Source organism: Vollenhovia emeryi, unplaced genomic scaffold (genome assembly GCF_000949405.1).
Source record: "Vollenhovia emeryi isolate VEMERY1.0 unplaced genomic scaffold, V.emery_V1.0 DF939280.1, whole genome shotgun sequence".
NCBI classification, from domain to species: Eukaryota; Metazoa; Arthropoda; class Insecta; order Hymenoptera; family Formicidae; genus Vollenhovia; species Vollenhovia emeryi.
The window spans coordinates 142,590-160,964 of NW_011967086.1; the positions used below are offsets into that span (position 1 = coordinate 142,590).

The window sequence follows — 18,375 nt, forward strand, 5'->3', positions numbered from 1 at the left end:
AAATGAAGAGAAAGACCGAAATAAATTCGATCGAGGGCGTTTTAACAATATGTTACGAGCTCATAGCTGATACAATTCAACATTAATTTTCTGCAAAGTAGTATTATGAAAAATATAGAAGTGTTCGTGTCTCGCGGACTTATTAGTAAAAAAAAGAACGAACAATTCGATCGAGGACTCTTTGAAATGGAATTATTGCTACACAAGGAATACAGAGGACAAATAGTAACATCGTGCAATCGTACATTTTTCGTGTTTCCTTTCCTGTCGCGTGTGATTAATACCGAGGTGTTGTACCAAGTGCCACGAAGTCTCAATCATCCCACGAGATTTGGTCAATCATGTCGCGAAACGCAAGTACACGTTTGATATGAGATTGATTACGAGAAATTAAATATGAATGATTCCTTATACATTCCTTTACATTTGGTAGAAAATCCGGTAATACTGAAGGAGATTATTATATATTTTTGATCGTGCGATGTTTAATCTCTGTTTTTCGTACATGTAAAAAATTTATTGTTCATGGCCGCAACTCTTTTTGGTATCTGTCTTGTAATATTGGAGTTTATTACATAATTCAATATTTATTATCACCCTAAGTGACACGAAAGCATTTCTCATATTGATATTTTCTTCGCCAGTGATAAATTACAAACAGGTAATATTATTTGACTAGAACTGGCTGAAATTTTATTTCTTAAGTTATTCAATATTATAAAAGGAAAAACTACAAGAAACTATCGAGTTTCGCCTCTTCTCTCGACGGGAGTAAAGCCAGCGGCGATACTATTTTTTCTACTGAATTGGTTGCTTTATCGACACTTTATAATTTAAATGCAGATTTGATATTTTTATTTTCACTGCAAGAAAGTAACTGCAAAGCAACGATTCGTTACTTTTTGAGTAACTGTAACGCGTTACTTTTCAGAATTAGCAACTGTAACTAGTTACATTTTCAGCGAAGAAACTGTAGCTGTAACTAGATACTTTTATAAAGTAACTTTCCCAACCCTGCATCTATGGATGTTAAATATACGTCGACAGAATAATAGTCCACGTAAGAGATGTCGATGAAACCGAGCAGCGCGGGAGATTTATGGCCTCTTGTAATTGAAATTCTCGTTTTGCGTGTTCCTAATGCATAAAATTACGCGAAATTAATTATGACAAGGTTACAGATCAATTTAGGCGCATGTCGCTTGATCGATCTCCTTCGTGTATCAATCGTGAAACGCTAATCCTCACGCATGGCTTGACTCCAATTAACAAACCCTGGGGGATTTACCTACCGAATCGCTCATACGCAGACCTTAAACGCAATTAACACACTGACGCGGCTGCAAACCATCACTTATCGGTAGGCGAGCGTAACTTCGTCCTCGGCAAATCGTTCGATTAGTTAGCAGTGCGGATGTGCGGCGATGCAATCTGATCGGGTTGCGAAAACCGATGGAAGACTCGAGCAGATCTAAGCCCTTGATTTGCAGCGCGCCACGATAGCCTCACGTACGAAAGCGACACAGAGGTGCGGAGGATAGGCTTGATGGAAACGTATTGAGTTGTTGCGCGATGCTCTCGCGGCGTTTATGGCGTTATTACGGCCATCTCCGACGCGTACGGTATATCATCTCCCAGCTCTGCGTTCGCCGCGCGTATATACTCCGGCCGCGCCAGATTAACCGCGAAACATCAGAAATTACGACGAGTACGTATACGTCAAAGGGAAGCCCGCGTCTTGCAACGCGAAAGAGCGAATTTTCCTCGACGCGCGTCCGCGGTACGGAAACAACATGCGATTATCTCTACTTCTCGCACAGTGGATCGGCTTATAAGAAATGACGTCATTGTTCCCGCACTTGCATCCTAAACACAGACATTTTATGATAGAAACAAAGTAGCGTTTTTTAACATGCGATTATCTCCACATCTCGCACGGTGGTTCGGCTAAGAAATTATGTCATTGGTCTTTCACTTGGCATCTCCTAAACACAGACATTTTATGATAAAAACAAAGTAACATTTTTTAACATGCGACTATCTCCACTTCTCGCACGGTGGATCGGTTAAGAAATTATGCCATCGGTCTTTCACTTGTTATCTCCTAAATATTATACATAAACTTTATGATGGGAAAAAGTAACATTTTTTTCTGTAAAAAAACTCAACTTTTTAAAAATATGGCTCGTGACAATTGATATGTAATTTTGTATTTTTCACATTCTGCGACGTAAGCTTTTGACACACGGAAATTCCTCCTCTTTTCCCCCGTAAATGTGACGTCTGTTCCAAATAGGAACTGTTCTACAAGTTGTAATAATGCTACATGTATTAATTTAAACTGCACTTCCTCGCGTTTAAATATGTGTTATGTTATTCCGTCGCATTAAATACGACGTTTTGATGCCACGAAGGTTCAGCTGTACCGACATAGGAAATCTAACACCTCTGTGCCAAACGAATTCTAAAGAGATATTACATTTTCTGTATCTTTGCTGCCGTGTTAGTCGCATTCACGTCTTTCTTGTCCCGCTTTTATTACCTCTTCGCCACAATTTCTTTCTCTTTCTACCTCCAATTAGAAAATTTCATTCATTATACTTGCTAATTCTGTCATTTCGCATCCGTTGCAGAATGCCATACATTTTTCCATGCATAAGGGAACAGTTAACATGGCAGTATATAAAAGGAGAAATTTAAATAATAATTTAGAAAATGTCACTGTACCGAAATAACTGTTTTTTTTGCAAATTAAAAAATTCAAAATACAACTTTTATTTCTAGATAGATATAAAATAATATCTATCGTTCGTGTGCGAAAATGAATCTTGCACACAAACGGTTTCAATTTAGGCCTCGCACTTTTTTTCAATCATTTTTTGTCAACACGCGACATTCTGCATCGGACGGCATGCAAACGCGGTCCCGCGCGCGGAAACGATTTTAATTGCTTGCGATAATTAAAGGCGTTATTGTTGCCGAGCATCCGGCTCGCGCACCAGTCAGAAATACAAAAACTTGCGGTGGCGACGAAAGGGTTGAGGCGCGGATATTCGCGACGTGCAAACAGCAACTCGCGTTTTATGATCGCGCCGTGACGTTGACAAATGACGTTTGCGATTATACTTTCATACGTCATAATTGACAAGTGATATCGCGACCGATCAACGTTCGATTAAAAAAAAATTTGTTTAACAATTCCGTTTGTGTATGTGGCCCGAAAAAACATTATTTTTGTCGCACACTTAAGTTGCTCGTATTATGCGCCGTATAAAATCGATAACGAAAAATATTAGTTAACAATTACAATAAAATAAAAGAAAAATTTCACGGTAGATTTGTGATAGCTTAGTAAAATATAAGACTGCGTATGATAACTGTCCGTTCGTAATTACAGTTCGTCTCATCCTCCATCGTGAGGCTAGTTCCCTGCAAATTCCTTCGCTTTGTATTTCACAAATCTTGATGCCTAAAATACGGCACCGCTTAACAGCGCATCGAATCCACAGTGCGCACGGATAACTGTGATTTATCGGCGGGGGGGGGGCAAATCAAACGGATGCAATTCGACGGATGTGCACGGTCTCGTAAATTTTCGGGTGGATTTACGATTGAAAATGAAAGCTTTCAGAAGGGACAGCAGATTTGCCACCTACGTTACGCGCGGCCCACTTGCATCATTTTACTAATCAAAATGTGCATCTCGTATGTGTAGAAACAGAATGCAGTCGAATTCGATTTATTTCAATTATTCGGTCATCGCGTTTTTTTTCCGCCCGCATTTATAAACATATAACGCACACGACTCACGTATGAAATGGTATGAAAACTACAAACCTTTCAATCTAGATACAAACGTTTTCCAACAAATAACAGTAGGTAACTATGAATTACATTTCGTAATGGACAGCTCAGCTTTGTGAGAGATAACGACATACACCGCCGAAAGTTACGTCTAGCAGCCGAAAATTTTACGGCGAAAACCAGCGAAAATTTAATGGAAAAAAATCCACATGTTCCCCGGAGAAATTCAAGATCTCCATGTTCTCAATTACAAGATAAATCGTGTTATGTTAACTGAGTCTGTGTCCGATTTCAATTTTACATTAATATAGAGGAAAGTCCTCCATTATATGAGATAGGATTCTAACGTGAGATAGTACACGGAGAGAATTTTCTTTTAAAATCTACCCTGAAAATCATCATGGGACAACATGGCATTTTTGAAGAACTTTATGAGGATTTTTTGAAATTTTACCATGCATTTCACTAGTAAAATACGATTTTCAGGATAAATTTTAAGAGAAAATTCTCTCCGTGTAGGCTTTCAACGTTCAAATCCAATCACAAATCTTTTTTTGCAACGATTGCACGATCTAACAATGCATTTCCACTAAACAGATTTCACTCCAAGGGCAATAAATTTATGGTGGAACAAACAGATGATGCCTATTAATTTAGCAGAAACTCCGCTATCTCGTATTAGGAGCCTGTCTCATAATAGGGGACTTTTCTCTATGTGTAACAAAAGTGGTTATCCAAATATAAAATAAAATTGATTAAAATGTAAGAGTGATTAAAACGTATTGTCTCATCTATTCTTTAAATCTGAATGATTAAAATTTGAAAAAAAATTGTGTGTTAATATACAGAAACAATTTCTATTTGCCCAATGGCTACAAAAATGGTTTCACAAAAAGAACGCGATTTCCGGACCACATTAAGGCTGAAAAGCAATCGCATATTTCTGTCATTTAACAGAATGCCTTCCGTTCTCTTTTTCGTTCAATAATTATTTCATTTAATAACAAGAATCGCTGCGGAAACGGCTTTCATTAGCTCTATTCATGGCCGTTTACTGTGCATTTTACTGTGCGTTGTAAGAGAAGGAAGACAAAAGGTGTTTTCAGAGCTCGCGTGCGGCGGAACTCGCTCGGACAGCCAAATCGTGCTGAAAAAGTTTCTTTGTATAAAATTCTTTGGAGGACCCTTATTCACTTACGCGAGAAAATATATAAAAATCAGTGACGGAAACAACTTGCTTGTAGAAACAAGTAAGTACCTCGCGATACCCGTCACGTTTTCTATAAATTGCAACGTGTATTTCGCTTTGCATTTTACGCAGTCACGGCGCGGACACATTGACCCCAATTTTAAAATGCATATAATATTCTCGGCCACTCGAGATATAAATGCGACGCGCAGACAGCCGTAAGAAAGCCAAAGTAGTCTAAAAATATCCTTCTATCGCGTTGCGTCACGTACGACAGACGGACAATGGAAGGCAAATCCCATCGGACCAGGTAACAAAGCTCGCTTGTTAGACAAAGTAGATGGATCGCGCGAGCGGATTCGTCCTAAATTCGACTTGTCGCCGGAGGGAACGGGAGGACGAGAGTTCGCAACTGTGGTAACACGTTTAATCGCGAGTGAACTGTGCGGGAATCGCGCCGTGCGAAAGCTCCTCGCGACACTCGCCCGGAGTGCTCCGAAATGCGGGCGGTGCGTCGAAGCGCGAAAAAGTCGCGCCGAGAGATTCGCGAGTGCCGGGCGTTGCGGTACCAAGTAACAATTGCGCGAGTGCGTCCGCGCCGTTCTCCAAGGCTCGCACTCCCTCGCCGCACGCACGCACACACACATACACGCGCGCGCGCGCGCGGCCACGCAGGCACGCGTGTGTCGTGTCCGCACGGCGCTCGGCCTCAGCGCGGCTGCGAGCGCGGGAGGTCCGGAGGTGCACCGACCGAATGCACGACGAGGCGCCTCAGTCGACCGCCACCATTCGTGACCGACGCTTCGTCGCCGTTCTCCATCTCGCCGTAGAGAAGGAGGGGAATCCACCTGCCTGTGCCCGAGTGTTTATCCTCTGCCTCGCGCGCGCGTGAGCCTCAGCTCCGAGATACGACCCATCGAGCGAGATTTCGAGGTGCGCGCGTCTCGGTGCTCGCGAGGTGCGTGCGAAAATAATCGCGAATCGCGGAGATAAGGGTGGACCGAGGGGGTGCGTGCGTGCCTGTAAGTCCGTAGCAGTGCACTTGGGTCTCCCTCTCCCGCTTTCTTCTCCCCTCTGCCCCTGCGAGTGTGAGTTATCATGAGTCACTGTTGAGTTTGAGAAGTCCTCTCCACCGTCGAGGAACGCTGAACAACTCCAGAGACAGAATTTAAGCAGCATCGCGATTAATCGTTTCCAATCGTGAGTACTACGTGCTGAATAACTATGCTATTTTCATTCCCCGTTAATTGTAGCGGACGAAACTGACAGCGTTCTTATGTTGAACATAAGCTCTGGTACGCTCTGGCACCAATTTCTATTCGCGACTGAATTCTCTCGACGGCATAAATGTATCTTATAGGCCAATAACGATTTTCGGAAATGAAAAATGAAGGATATTCCGCACCGTGCAGTATGTGCGCTGTTACATATTTTAAAATTGTGTTGCTCTTGCTGCTGCCACACGAAAACGTAGTGCGGTAATCTTTATGGAAAAATGGTAATCTTTATGGCATTTTGGATTCTAAGCGAAAGAGATACTGGAAAACGTTACAAAATAATGATAGTGCACATACACATTGTTACCAAGTAATTACATTTTTTTGGAGCAGCTTGATTTATTTGTTGAAAGCAGTCAGAGAACCCGGGGAAAAATGTATTTATCTAATCATATCTGTAGTAACGCAAATACAAGCAGATAGAAATTTTGTCCCTAACCGCTGATATACTACGTAAATGTGAGTTAGATATCGTTCGATAACACACACATATGTGGAGGAAAGTCCTCTATTATGAGATAGGATTCTAACATGAGATAGTAGGTTTTCAAATTACAAATATTTTTTCGCAACGATTACACGATCTAACAATCAATTTTCCACTAAACAGATTTCACTGCAAGGGCAATAAATTTATGCTGGAACCAACAGATGATGCCTATTAATTTAGCAGAACCTCCTCCATCTCATAATAGGGGACTTTCCTCTACAAAATATTTAAAAGATTTATTTTAATACGTTATCAATATTTATCAAAATATTTCATAGATATTTTTGTAGTCTTAGATTGAAGAGATCATATATGATCACGTATCTATTTTGGTAAATATTTATAAAGTGTTAAAATTTTAATCTTTTAAATATTTCGAACATATTTGTGCGTTATCAAACGATATCTAACTCACATTTACATTGTATATGATTGGCTGAGGACAAAATTCAGATCTGCTCGTATCTGAGTCAGATATACTCAGATATGAATCTACATTTTCTCCCGGGGATTCACATTTTCGACGGAGGGACTGTTTTTGATTCGCCATTATTTCGATTAACCCATTAACATGGTTTGCGTGAAATGAAGTGATTTAAAATAAATGTGTCGCGGAATTACTGCACGTAATAATTAAACTAATTAGAACGGCTCCATTATGACGTGTAACAGAATATAAACACATGCGGCCGAATATAATAACTGTTATGATTTATAGTGGCAATTAACGAATGCTTTAATCGATATTCAAATTCGTATATTAATAAATGCTACAAACATCGCGATATCACGCACAGTTACGTTTCCACACGATAGCGAAAGTATGTGTAATGAGCGTACTGATAATTAGCACCTACTAATAGTTACCGATGTATGCCAGTGGAAACTAATATAGCGCGCGTCGAAATTTTTTACATATTTTATTATTACGTAAAAAATTCCAAGAACGCAGGAAATGCTCCGTGCTCTTTTAATCAACAGACGCTAATTGTCTGCATGGTGCCAGGTTGAAAGCACGAAGGAAACGTCACGTCGCGTGTCGCCGCGGAACGGAAGAAACGAGTTTCGAAAATGAGAGCGCGCAATCGTTTCCGCGAGACACACGCCGTTAAATTCCAAGTGTCTTGGAACTTAAAGGAGGAAAAACCGCGCGTGTGTCTGTGTACGAAATTACGTGGAACATCCGTTGGCGGTGTGGAAGGAAATCCGATGGCATCGACCGAGCTCTCCGTAAGATAAATGCAAAAGCAGCTTGCACAAAGACGTTTCAGCGTTACGTGACGTCATATGCGGCATTCAAATCTTTTGTCTCTCGGCCGCTGTGCCTTTCCCGCGCTTGCATAAGTTAGCGAGTTCCTTCATATCTCAGATTCTTATGACTTCACGTGTCAATAGAAATTGAATCTACAAAGGTATATTTCGCACCTTTCTCGACGTCCTTGCGGCGAATTCAAATTTTGGAGAACAACATTCTTTCGGAGGTAACGTGATTCCTCGAGCACAGTCAATTTTTTCCTCGCAGAAAGCGACGGATTTCGTTTATTCTCCTCTCCCGAATTCACAAGCGCCGCTCATCGATGTTTTATTGACGCGAGATGATCTTGCCAGCACCTAGCGGGGCCTCCGAATTTCGACCACTCGCGGGCGAAAATACCGGAGCATCGCGGCATCGAAGGTACGAGGTATCCGTCGAGCTCGTTAGATACGCGAAATCTACATTCGCTCGCGCGTACTTTCCGCTAACGAGGATAACGAAGCGTGCGTTAACGGGGAACTAACGACCGCCATCGCGCGCCGGCGCCCGTGAAGATGATCGCGCACAGGTGCACCGAAGGCGAAGATACGCGTTTTCTTTCATCCCCCGCGCCGCGAGACCGTCGTTATGAGGAAACTTGGCGCGGTATTCAGACTCGGTCTCCGCTAAAACGAGGGTAATTGCTTCACAAAATGACTGCGCTTCTCGATACGCCCTTATCTCGGAAACTCCGAATGTAACTTTTATCACCGAGAAGAAAGAGATCGACGCGAGAGAACTTTACGCAATTCGTAATGCGCGATTCGTATATTTGCAAATGGTGTGGAAGAAAAATTGATCGATTCGCCGTGCGCGATTCGCCATTCGCAGTGATTCGCTAGCCGAGCGGGTTTTTGACGAAAACAGTGGTTTTTTTACTAACATTGAAACTTATAGGCTTACGATGCAAGTCCTGTAATAACAGGTAAAAGTTAAAAGTTGTCAAAGTTAACGCGAACGAAACGACAAGTAACAAATTACGAATGACAAACTGCGAATCGCGAATAGTGTAGTAAGTGATAACGAATTTTCCCGAATGTCCAACGAAGTTCTACGAATCACGAGTCGCGCATATTAAACGCTTCTGAAAAGATTACAGATTGCGTATATACAAACAATGAACGCGCTAATTTGAGTATACAGGGTGTTCCAGAGGAGGAAAGGTCAATATTCTGGGAGGTGATAGTGTCGGTCATTTTAAGCAAAAATGTTCACATGAATATGCGTCCCATTCCCCACTGTTTCCGAGATAGAGCTACTTGAATGTCTCGTGCATTTACTTTTTTTTCTGTACACTTCACCCGTCATCCAACCTCATAAACGTCCGCGGGAATTTACTCCTATACGTCTGTTGACCGTTGTGCCGATAACATTGTAGAAATGTTCAAAATGCCTCGCATATTCACAAATGTCGAATATGCAGATATGCTGTACATTTACGGTTTCTGTGACGGTAGAGTGCAAACTGCTGCTGTTGAAGAATACCGTCGCTTTCGTCGCTTATGATCTGTAAAAATGTATCACTCGAACAAGAAATATTAGAAATACTACGTTGCATTTCTTTCTTGTCAGTAATTTCGCAACTTTACATTCAAATAGCTCTATCTCGGAAACAGTGGCGAATGGGACATATATTCATATGAACATTTTCGCTTAAAATGACCAACACTATCACCTCCCAGAGTATTGACCTTTCATCCTGGGACACCCTGTATAAGGGTTAATCTGACACGTTTTTTTTTGCTGTGAACCGATGCGTCTCCCGTGGATCGCATCCGTCTCCGTATCTCATCCCGCGAATGACGCCGTTTCTTAACTTGAAACATCGATCGGAAGTTCCCCTCCCGCGGCGCGATTAAATTGCTCGAGTCGTAATTATCAACGCAAATGTGCATACCGAAGGGTGCGCGGAAGAGCGCGCGCGGTTTCGCACGGAACGTTGAACTCTCCACGCCAATATCGTTATACCTCGCTGACTAGGAAGCAATTCTTTCGCGTTACACGAGCGAGTACAAACGTGGACGTGCCTGCGCGCGGTCCACGTACGGAAGGGACGGAACCGGATTCGGTGTCGCTGTAAGCCTTTCGCGATCAGCCCGTCGCGCCGGTGCTTTCTTTCCTCCGTCTGCTTTTCCTCGCCGTCGACCGCATCTCTCATAGCGCTTGTGAGAAAACGGATATCCTGCGGACGCGTCCAGAGACGCGTGTGAAATATCGTGCGCGAACGCGGGAGAAAAGTTTTCCGCGGAAAGTATTTCCGCGCGACTGCCATGTGCAGATCGGATTTGTTTCCTTCCTCTTTCCTTTTCCTCGCGGACTCGACAAGGCTACGTGACGCGATACGCTTCCTCATTTTTACGTATGTATATGGGTGAGCGCGGCGGGATTTCAATTTCACGGCATAAATTGTTAAAACAAATCACCATGTGGGAAATCGCGCGCATTGCACCTTCGTGGATTCGGCGAGTGAAGTGATTTGGTTTCATGACCGACTGGGAAACCTGATTACTTCCGGATTACTACCTGTTGCCCCTAATTTCATCTTATACGAACGACGCAGAAATAACGTCTGCCCATAAAAAGTCGCCGTGACATGCTTTTCGCTTGACAAATATTCCACGCTTAATTCGATTAAAAACGCCGCGCGCGTGTCTCGGTGCGAGCGCAACAAACACGGCGATCGCGTGCCGCCGCGGAGCTCCATTAATTGCACCTCTCCGTTTCAATTCCGCGCGCCGCGAGAAGCTGAAATCGAGCGGGCGCGCTCTTTGCGCGGCCGTTGTTTTTCGCTCGTAAATCTTAACCGCGGCTCGTTTCGCCGCATGAACGAACGAACGAGCGAGCGCGGATTTCGCAACCCGCGCTACAATTAAATCGTTCCGAAGGAAAACACTATCCGCGAGTAGATATCGACGAATGGCTGCGCCGAGTGGATAGAAAAATATGAGGGGTAAAAAAAACGGAAAGCCGGCAGGATAGAGAAAGAGAGAAAGATCAATCGCGGTGTATCCTGAATTGTTAGGCCAATCCGGCGCAATTACGGCGGTATGGGAGAAACCGCGAGTCCGCGTTTCCCGGGCCGTAACGCGTACGCGAGAAATCGCCGGATGGAAGCAGGCGGCAGGGGCGTAAAAAAAAAAGGAGCGGTGTGGCAATAATTATTCCCAGCCTGCGAACCCGCGCGTGTATCTCGGTGTCCTTATCGGGTCCCGATCGGCATTAACAGGCTCGCGTAATCGGAACGTGTCCGTGCGATTCGTCGCGATTTAATTAATTCGCTCGCGATTCCCACGGCGAATCGGGGACGAAACCGCGCGTTTACTGTTCGCGGTCTCGTGCCGATGCGCCCGATTTTGCGAAACGCAACCCGAGATATGCTTCTAGATCCCCCGCGTCGGATATGACGAGCTTGAGAAATGTTTTTCGAAACGGCACCTAGATTCGCTCTCGCTCTTTCGGAATACACGAGGGAGAATAAAGTCCGCGTGATTTTTACGCGCTCGCGTCCGTTTTGTTTTTTTTGTTGTTCCCGCCGTACCGTTTATTTTCTAGTCGCGTCGTGTTAACAAGAGCGCCGGACATTGACAGGACTACATCGCTGAAAAAGAGAAGGAAAAAAAGGGAAGGCGCCGAAATCGCTGCGCGAGTTCTGTGCCCCACACATTTCATTTGCAAACAAAAATGCACGGGACACCCGGGATTTACCGCTTTTTACCCGGGATTTCTTCTCGTTTCGGTACGGTCGCGTTATCGGCGCCGATAACGATCGAGAGTCGACGTTCACCCCGGGTCGAATTTATCGCGGCACTCGATCGTACACGTAACCGAATCGCCGGTCTCCGTTGCGGCTTTCGCGTATTTGCGTTCGCGATCCTGCGAGAGAGCTGGGGCACAAGTCATGACGACCGGTCGGTCGAGCGTGGATCGATCGAGGCTCTCGATACGCGCGCAGAGGCGTGAAAAACCGCGATTGCGAAAAGGAAGCAAAAGACGAAGAAGGCGAAGAGCGAGCGAGGCGAGAGAGCGATACGCGCGGAAGCGCGAAATCGTATCGTATCGTATCGTATCGTATCGCGGATGAGCCGCCGTGTACCTGACTTCGACACACATGGAAATTAGATCACCGTGTCACGCACACGTACGCGTCCGGGACCGGCAATTCCGTCTCGCCCGAATCGGAAATCGCGTTCCGAGACGCTATTTTATGATCGCTATCGAGGCGTGAATTGCCAAGCAGAGAGAAAAATCGAGACGAAGGTTGATACGCGGAGAGAATTTTCTTTTGGAATTTACCTTGAAAATCATCGTGGCATTTTGAAAAGCTTTATGAGATTTTTTTAAAAGGCTTACCGTATATTTTACTAGTAAAATGTATATGGTAAAATTGAAAAAACTCTTATAAAATTCTTCAAAATGACACGTTGTCCCACGATTACATGACTTTCAGGATAAATCTCAAGAGAAAATTCTCTCGGTGCACGAAACAACGTCGGCGGTAAAGAAATGCTGGGAAGAAGCGACACTTTCCGCTCAACGCGATATCTGTCGATATCACATCTTCGAAGAGGAAGAGTGTCTGATCAACCTTTCAATTTCGTAAATTAGTGTCTTTGCGGACGGGATTACCGTTCGTCTGTCGACGTATTTATCGTCACCTACGTCTGTCGTCCTATGCGAACGATTACGTCTGGATTGCACCATGAAATATGGATGACACCGAACAAACTCTGTAGCGTAACAGTTTCTCGTCGCGATGACTAGACAAATCGAGAAGTAATCGCGGGATGATTGAGCTATCATTATGACGGGTGCCTTTGATGTCTCCTTAGACCGCTACGCTTTTCCCATAACGCGCGTATGCGGAAAGCGGAATTGCGCGCCTGCTCCCATCGCTATGTGTAGCGGTAACTTTATTCATTAATGCGTTATCGTAGTAATATTAATTAACGGTAACTTTGTTCATTAATCATAGCAGGTTTGCTGCCCTGCGAAGAGATTGAGGGTAACTGCACGAGCGCTGCTGCGCGGACTCGATTCTTTTTCCCTGCGTAATTAATCCGCTTTACACGCAGGAGCGAATCAAATGTCAGTATTGTGAAACGAAATAAATAACTTTTGTATGGAATAATCGATGCCCTTCGCGCCGCGGCGAGAGACGGAATAATTTCATGGTTTTAGCCTGATTTTGCGCCGGGCGAGACCACGGAAAATTGCATTTGTTTCCCGAGCGTACGCCGCAGAAATTCCCGTTTAATGTTGCTAATGCACACATTGTGCACGGCCAGGATACGGCGCGGCGCAGGATGGCAAACATGGGCGCGGTCGTGTACGTTTATCGAGACATTAAGAAATCGTGATATCATACCTTTTTGACGCGATGAACAAACGAGGGGGGAGCCATTTTTCCACTGAGCCCCAACACTGGCGTAGTTTATTATTACACCAGTGACGTTTAACGTCGCGTACTTACCGATGACTGCTACAATTCAGCCCGGCGTCGATAAGATAACGCGGACGTGGCAGTTTCAGGCCTCGGGACGCGTCACGAAATTAGAGGATTACTTTCCGCGAGACGGAGAGACGGAGAGACGTTGTCGTGACCAATTACAGCTCGACGCTTCGGTTGCCGCAACTTTTTCTCACTCCTGTCAGGTGCATTAAGATTACTAAAACGTCTTGACGCAACGCACGCCAATGGCACATTTGCATTTTGTGTAATCTAAAATTAGCGGCCGGCTAGAAGTGCGCGGACGCGCGAGTCGAAGAGGATTCTTTTGTGTATTCCCACAAAATAACCACCGCGGAACAGGGTCGCAAAGATAAATACAGAAATTTGAGCAACGCCAGCGTGTGTAATTGCACGTAACGTGGCGCACGTTATTTTCCAAGTGTTCTTCTTCTCGCGTCTCGGGGGCCTCTCTGGCCTGATAACACTCATTGCGCAATTGTCACTTTTTCAGAAGGGTGAAACGCAAAAATGAGCTTCCGCCTGCGTTGTTTCGTTCACATTAAACATATGTGAGTCTTGTCCTTATTCTTATCTTTATACTTAACCCACTCAAACTTGTCGACTTTTTTTGTAACTGTTGCACTATTGCTTGCGAAACTGTGCGTGCAATGATGTGTACGTCATGTGTAAATATTACACTGAGTTTCCGCAGTGTAGCGAGCTCGGGTTCGTGGGTTCGCCAAGTCCAAATGACCGTGCGGATCAGTCATCCTTGTGGAGGCAATTGCTACTTGACGTGCGACGCAAGAAGAATCTCTCTCTCTCTCTCTCTCTCTGTCTTTTTTGTACCTAGTAAAAAATATTGTCTCGCAACTGCGACCGTAATTACGGCGAAGCACCATTACGGTCATTTGCAATTTCGATTACTGCAAAACACGCGCCGGAAATAATAATTTGTTTGCGCTGAGTTTTGCGTTTTATACATAACGATTTTTTTTTATCTCAAATTAAGGCAAGTCAATCATTCGACTCTTCGTCACGCGTTTAAAGCGACGGGAAGAGGGGACAAGAGAGGACAATGAATACGAAAGCAGAGGAGAGAGAAAGAAAATTCGAAACGGCGCCAATGAGGTGGCTCGGTCCGCTGAGTTTTATCGGTGGAATAGTATTTTCTTCTCCGCGTTACGACACGTCATTCTTTATCGTAAATTCGAGGTATCGATGAGAGAGTGGTAAAGCCCGGCGAACCCGCGCGGGTAACCGGCGTGTCGATGTCCGACGTATATTTCATTGACGGAAAGCGATACCGCCATAGAGCCTCGAATATCACAGAGCTACGAGATAACGTTCGAGCTGACATAAAGTAAACGTATCCCTTCTATCGTCCGGTATCGACACTATCAGTCGGGCTTTGTTGATCGACCTCACTTCTCTCTTTCTTTCTTTCTCTCTGTCTGTCTGTCTCCGTCTGTAAAAAAGCTTTCAGCGCGTTTTTCGTCTGTACTTTGATTCTTTTCTGTACATTACAACGTTACACGTTGACTCTTCGAAATGTACAGTAAAACGTAAAAGACCGAAGCGTTTGATTTCCAATTACTATTAGCTGTAATCGCCAAGACTCGATTATATAGCGTTGACATATGGTGAATCAGCGCGAGGATGAAACCGACTTGGTGGCTCGTTATCCAACTCGGCGCGCACGCTCGCGCATCTTCCATGGCGAACAGCGCATTCACATTGTTAGATGCGAAGCCGCATACAGGTGACTGGTAATCAGATAACATTTAAGTAGGAAATAGAAATCTTGGTTACGCGCACGTGCTTAAAGGTTAAACGATTCCGCCGTCGCCGATCGATCTCTGCGTCCGCGTCGACGGATTCGCCCGATTAAAAATCGATGAATGCATCGCTCGGTTCTAACGGTGGGATAATCGAGTTCCCGGGTAATGGCCAGGTGATACAACGGCCATTGTGCACCGGCGGAATTAGTTCCATCGGCGGGTAAACGTACGTGCGTTCACACGCGGTAACGCACGTGCGCGACCGGGCAGACCATTATATGTACCTGAGCGGAGGGAAAAATGCGGTCGACGCGAGGGAGATTAGTCGGCGATTAAACGCTATATGGTACTATCGACACGGAGAAGCGAGGAGGGAAGAAATTCGTCGGCGAGCAGCCGCGGAGGATTGCGAGAGGAGAGTTCCATTAGCGCTCGATTCGACGATCTTTGAACTGGGTTTGCAATTCGCGGCGACTTACGTGCGTACCTCAGCCGCACGCATCATTACCATCCTCCGTTCTGCTCTTACCCGCGTTCACCGTACGCGCGCGGACCACGCGGGGGAAAATATCGGTAGGATCGTCTCGTTAGGGGCCAATTAAGCGGAGGCGCTAACGTGATTGGGCATGATTCGATGGTACGGAATCGTGTAGAAAGTCGGAGGTGCCCGTAGAAATCGCTAATCGTGATTTTTTTTCCTCTCTCGTCGCTTCGCGCATGTATAAAGTCGCGCCGCCAGAAAATTGGTAGCTGCGGTAGCTCGAGATCTCACCGTATGATTAATTCCCGAAGAGAGAGAGAGAGAAAAAAAGGAAATCGCGCCTCGGAGAATTGTGTCAAGGGGCACCGCGCCTTCGAATCGCCGTGTGAACTGCGATTATCTCTTGCGTGCAATCGTGCGTGCACCGCAGTGTGGCCCGTAGTTCTTGCGCTCGAGTAAATCGAGGATCGAGAGCTTGGAGGTGGACCGCTCTCGCCCCGTAATCTGAATTTCCTCTCAAGCCGCGGCCGAAACTCGCGAGACACGTACTTGAAGTAGCCAGCTCCTGGAAGTTAGCCGATGGAATCGCGGCGTTCGATTTGATCTTATAGCGCGATACCATTTCACAAGGCTCGGCTGGCAGTCTATGCGGCGCGTAACTGATTTGAACAATTCAACCTTCCGATTTCAAGCCAACTTCCCCGACTGCTTGCTCCTCGAGGAACTTTACGGGTGGATGCGATAGAGAATAATAGGTTTTACATTATCAATTCGCGTTCTTCATGTTGTAATGTTCATAAACGAACGGTTGTAAGCGGTGATATTGTTAGAAAGAACACAGGAAAAAAAAGAATATTCTTCTGTTGAAAATATGTTTAGTCTCAACGTGAAAATCTTGAAATGAGATTATATCGCGTTAAAGGAAGAAAAACTTACTTGAATGAAGCAATTTTATGTAATTCGTTCAAGAAAAATGTACGCTTACTATTTAAGAATAATTTTCTTGAATGGGGAGGAAACAATATTAGATAGAAAACAGCATATTTTCAAATCGAAGATTATAATGATTAAAATGATTTTATTGTTAAAATAATTATATGTATTCTTGAAGTGACAATTTTAGTGTTTAAACAAGACTATAATATTGTTGGAAGGTAAGATTATTAAATGCTTCTAAGAAGACTGTAAATTCTTGCGTATATACGAAACAATGGACGCGTTAATTTGAGTATGTAAGAGTTGATCTGACACTAATTTGTTTCTGTGAAACAGATGGAAATAACATGATAAACATAGCATATATAGTTGCGCGCACACAACGTCAGGTTGGAAATTAGCCTTGCAAGGTCCAATTTTTCATTTTCTGGTTAACTATTAAGTAGAGGTTAGTCGACTCTCTATTCTACTTATTATTATCTAATTGTAAGAAGAGATGGAGAATCGACTAACTTCTAGTTAACAACTAACCAGAAAATGAAAAACCAGACCTATGTGTTCTTCCTTTCAATAACCAATCCGCATATTACAACTTTCCTAAGCTATTTGTGTAGTTTATTCATCGCTATTTTAGAAAAATGATCGTCCGGCAACTTTACAAATCGCCCGATCGATTGCCGCGCGTTGGTTCGAAATTGATATTCATTAATTGTTCATTAATTTCATTTATCTACGTAAAAATAGAATGTAGGTCACATCTATAACGCAACTGTGACCGGAAGAAGAGAAATTACTCGAGTATTGTACATATGAATTTAAAAAAAAATGAGAGAATGAAAACGGAGCAGGAAAGGAACGTCGCGAGAAAACAGCACCGGAGAGGAAATAGACAGGGAATAATTGATAACAGGAGGATTTTACGCGTTAAGAAATGAGATAAGTTAACCGTGAATTTGTACGTACTTATCGCCACTAACTGCATAGTAAATTATACTATCAGTCCAGTTTAGCCGTGACGACGATAAATTCACGCGATGAAGGTTGCCGGGCTGCCTGGTAAAGACGCCGACTTTCTCGCGGTGAGCGGCGCGTCGATTAATCAATTAATTACAGAAGTACGACGTTAAACGCGAGTGAAATTACAACCTCCCGCGCTTAACCCGTTCCGTCGCGATGATTATACGACTGCAGAAACAAGCGCAGTCATCGCTGACCGACGCGGGTATCCTCGTGAATAGGAGAAGCGTTGAGGTGCGAACCCTGAATTTTTCCTCCAGACGCGTAAATGATTGATGCCGAGTTTTGCTAGCGGCGCGTACGCACACACGATATTATTCCACGGGGGAATACGCGGAACGGTCACGCGCGCGCACCTGATCGCGCATCGGCTACTTTCTTCTCCCGTGCCCGGTGAGAGAGGAGCGAAAGAGACGAACCGGCCGCGGCCGACACTTTAAATTCAGGTGCCGTGACCGGTATGCAAAAATTTACCGAGAAGTAATACGAGGAAAGCGGAGGGAGCGTGCGAGGTGAGGTACACCCAGGGGTCCGGTGTATGGTCAGTTGGTTCGTTGACCGATCTTTTCTCCTCTCCTCTCCTCTTCTTCTCTTCTCTCTCCTCGCCACACACACACACACACACACACACACACACTCTCTATCTCTCTCTCTCTC

At 44.4% G+C, this 18,375-nt stretch overlaps 1 protein-coding gene across 4 annotated transcripts in view; it reads left to right on the forward strand.

The window, feature by feature from the left end:
- The window catches only part of LOC105559343, a 63,553-nt gene that overhangs the window by 3,657 nt on the left and 41,521 nt on the right, over positions 1-18,375 (forward strand). The window contains exon 1 of one of the 4 annotated variants that reach the window (XM_012007557.1): positions 5,692-6,193. The exons of the other annotated variants lie outside the window; for them this stretch is intronic. The gene's annotated coding sequence lies outside the window, so the exon portion shown is untranslated. Of the gene's footprint in view, positions 1-5,691; positions 6,194-18,375 lie in introns of those variants that run through there. 4 annotated transcript variants of the gene reach the window in all.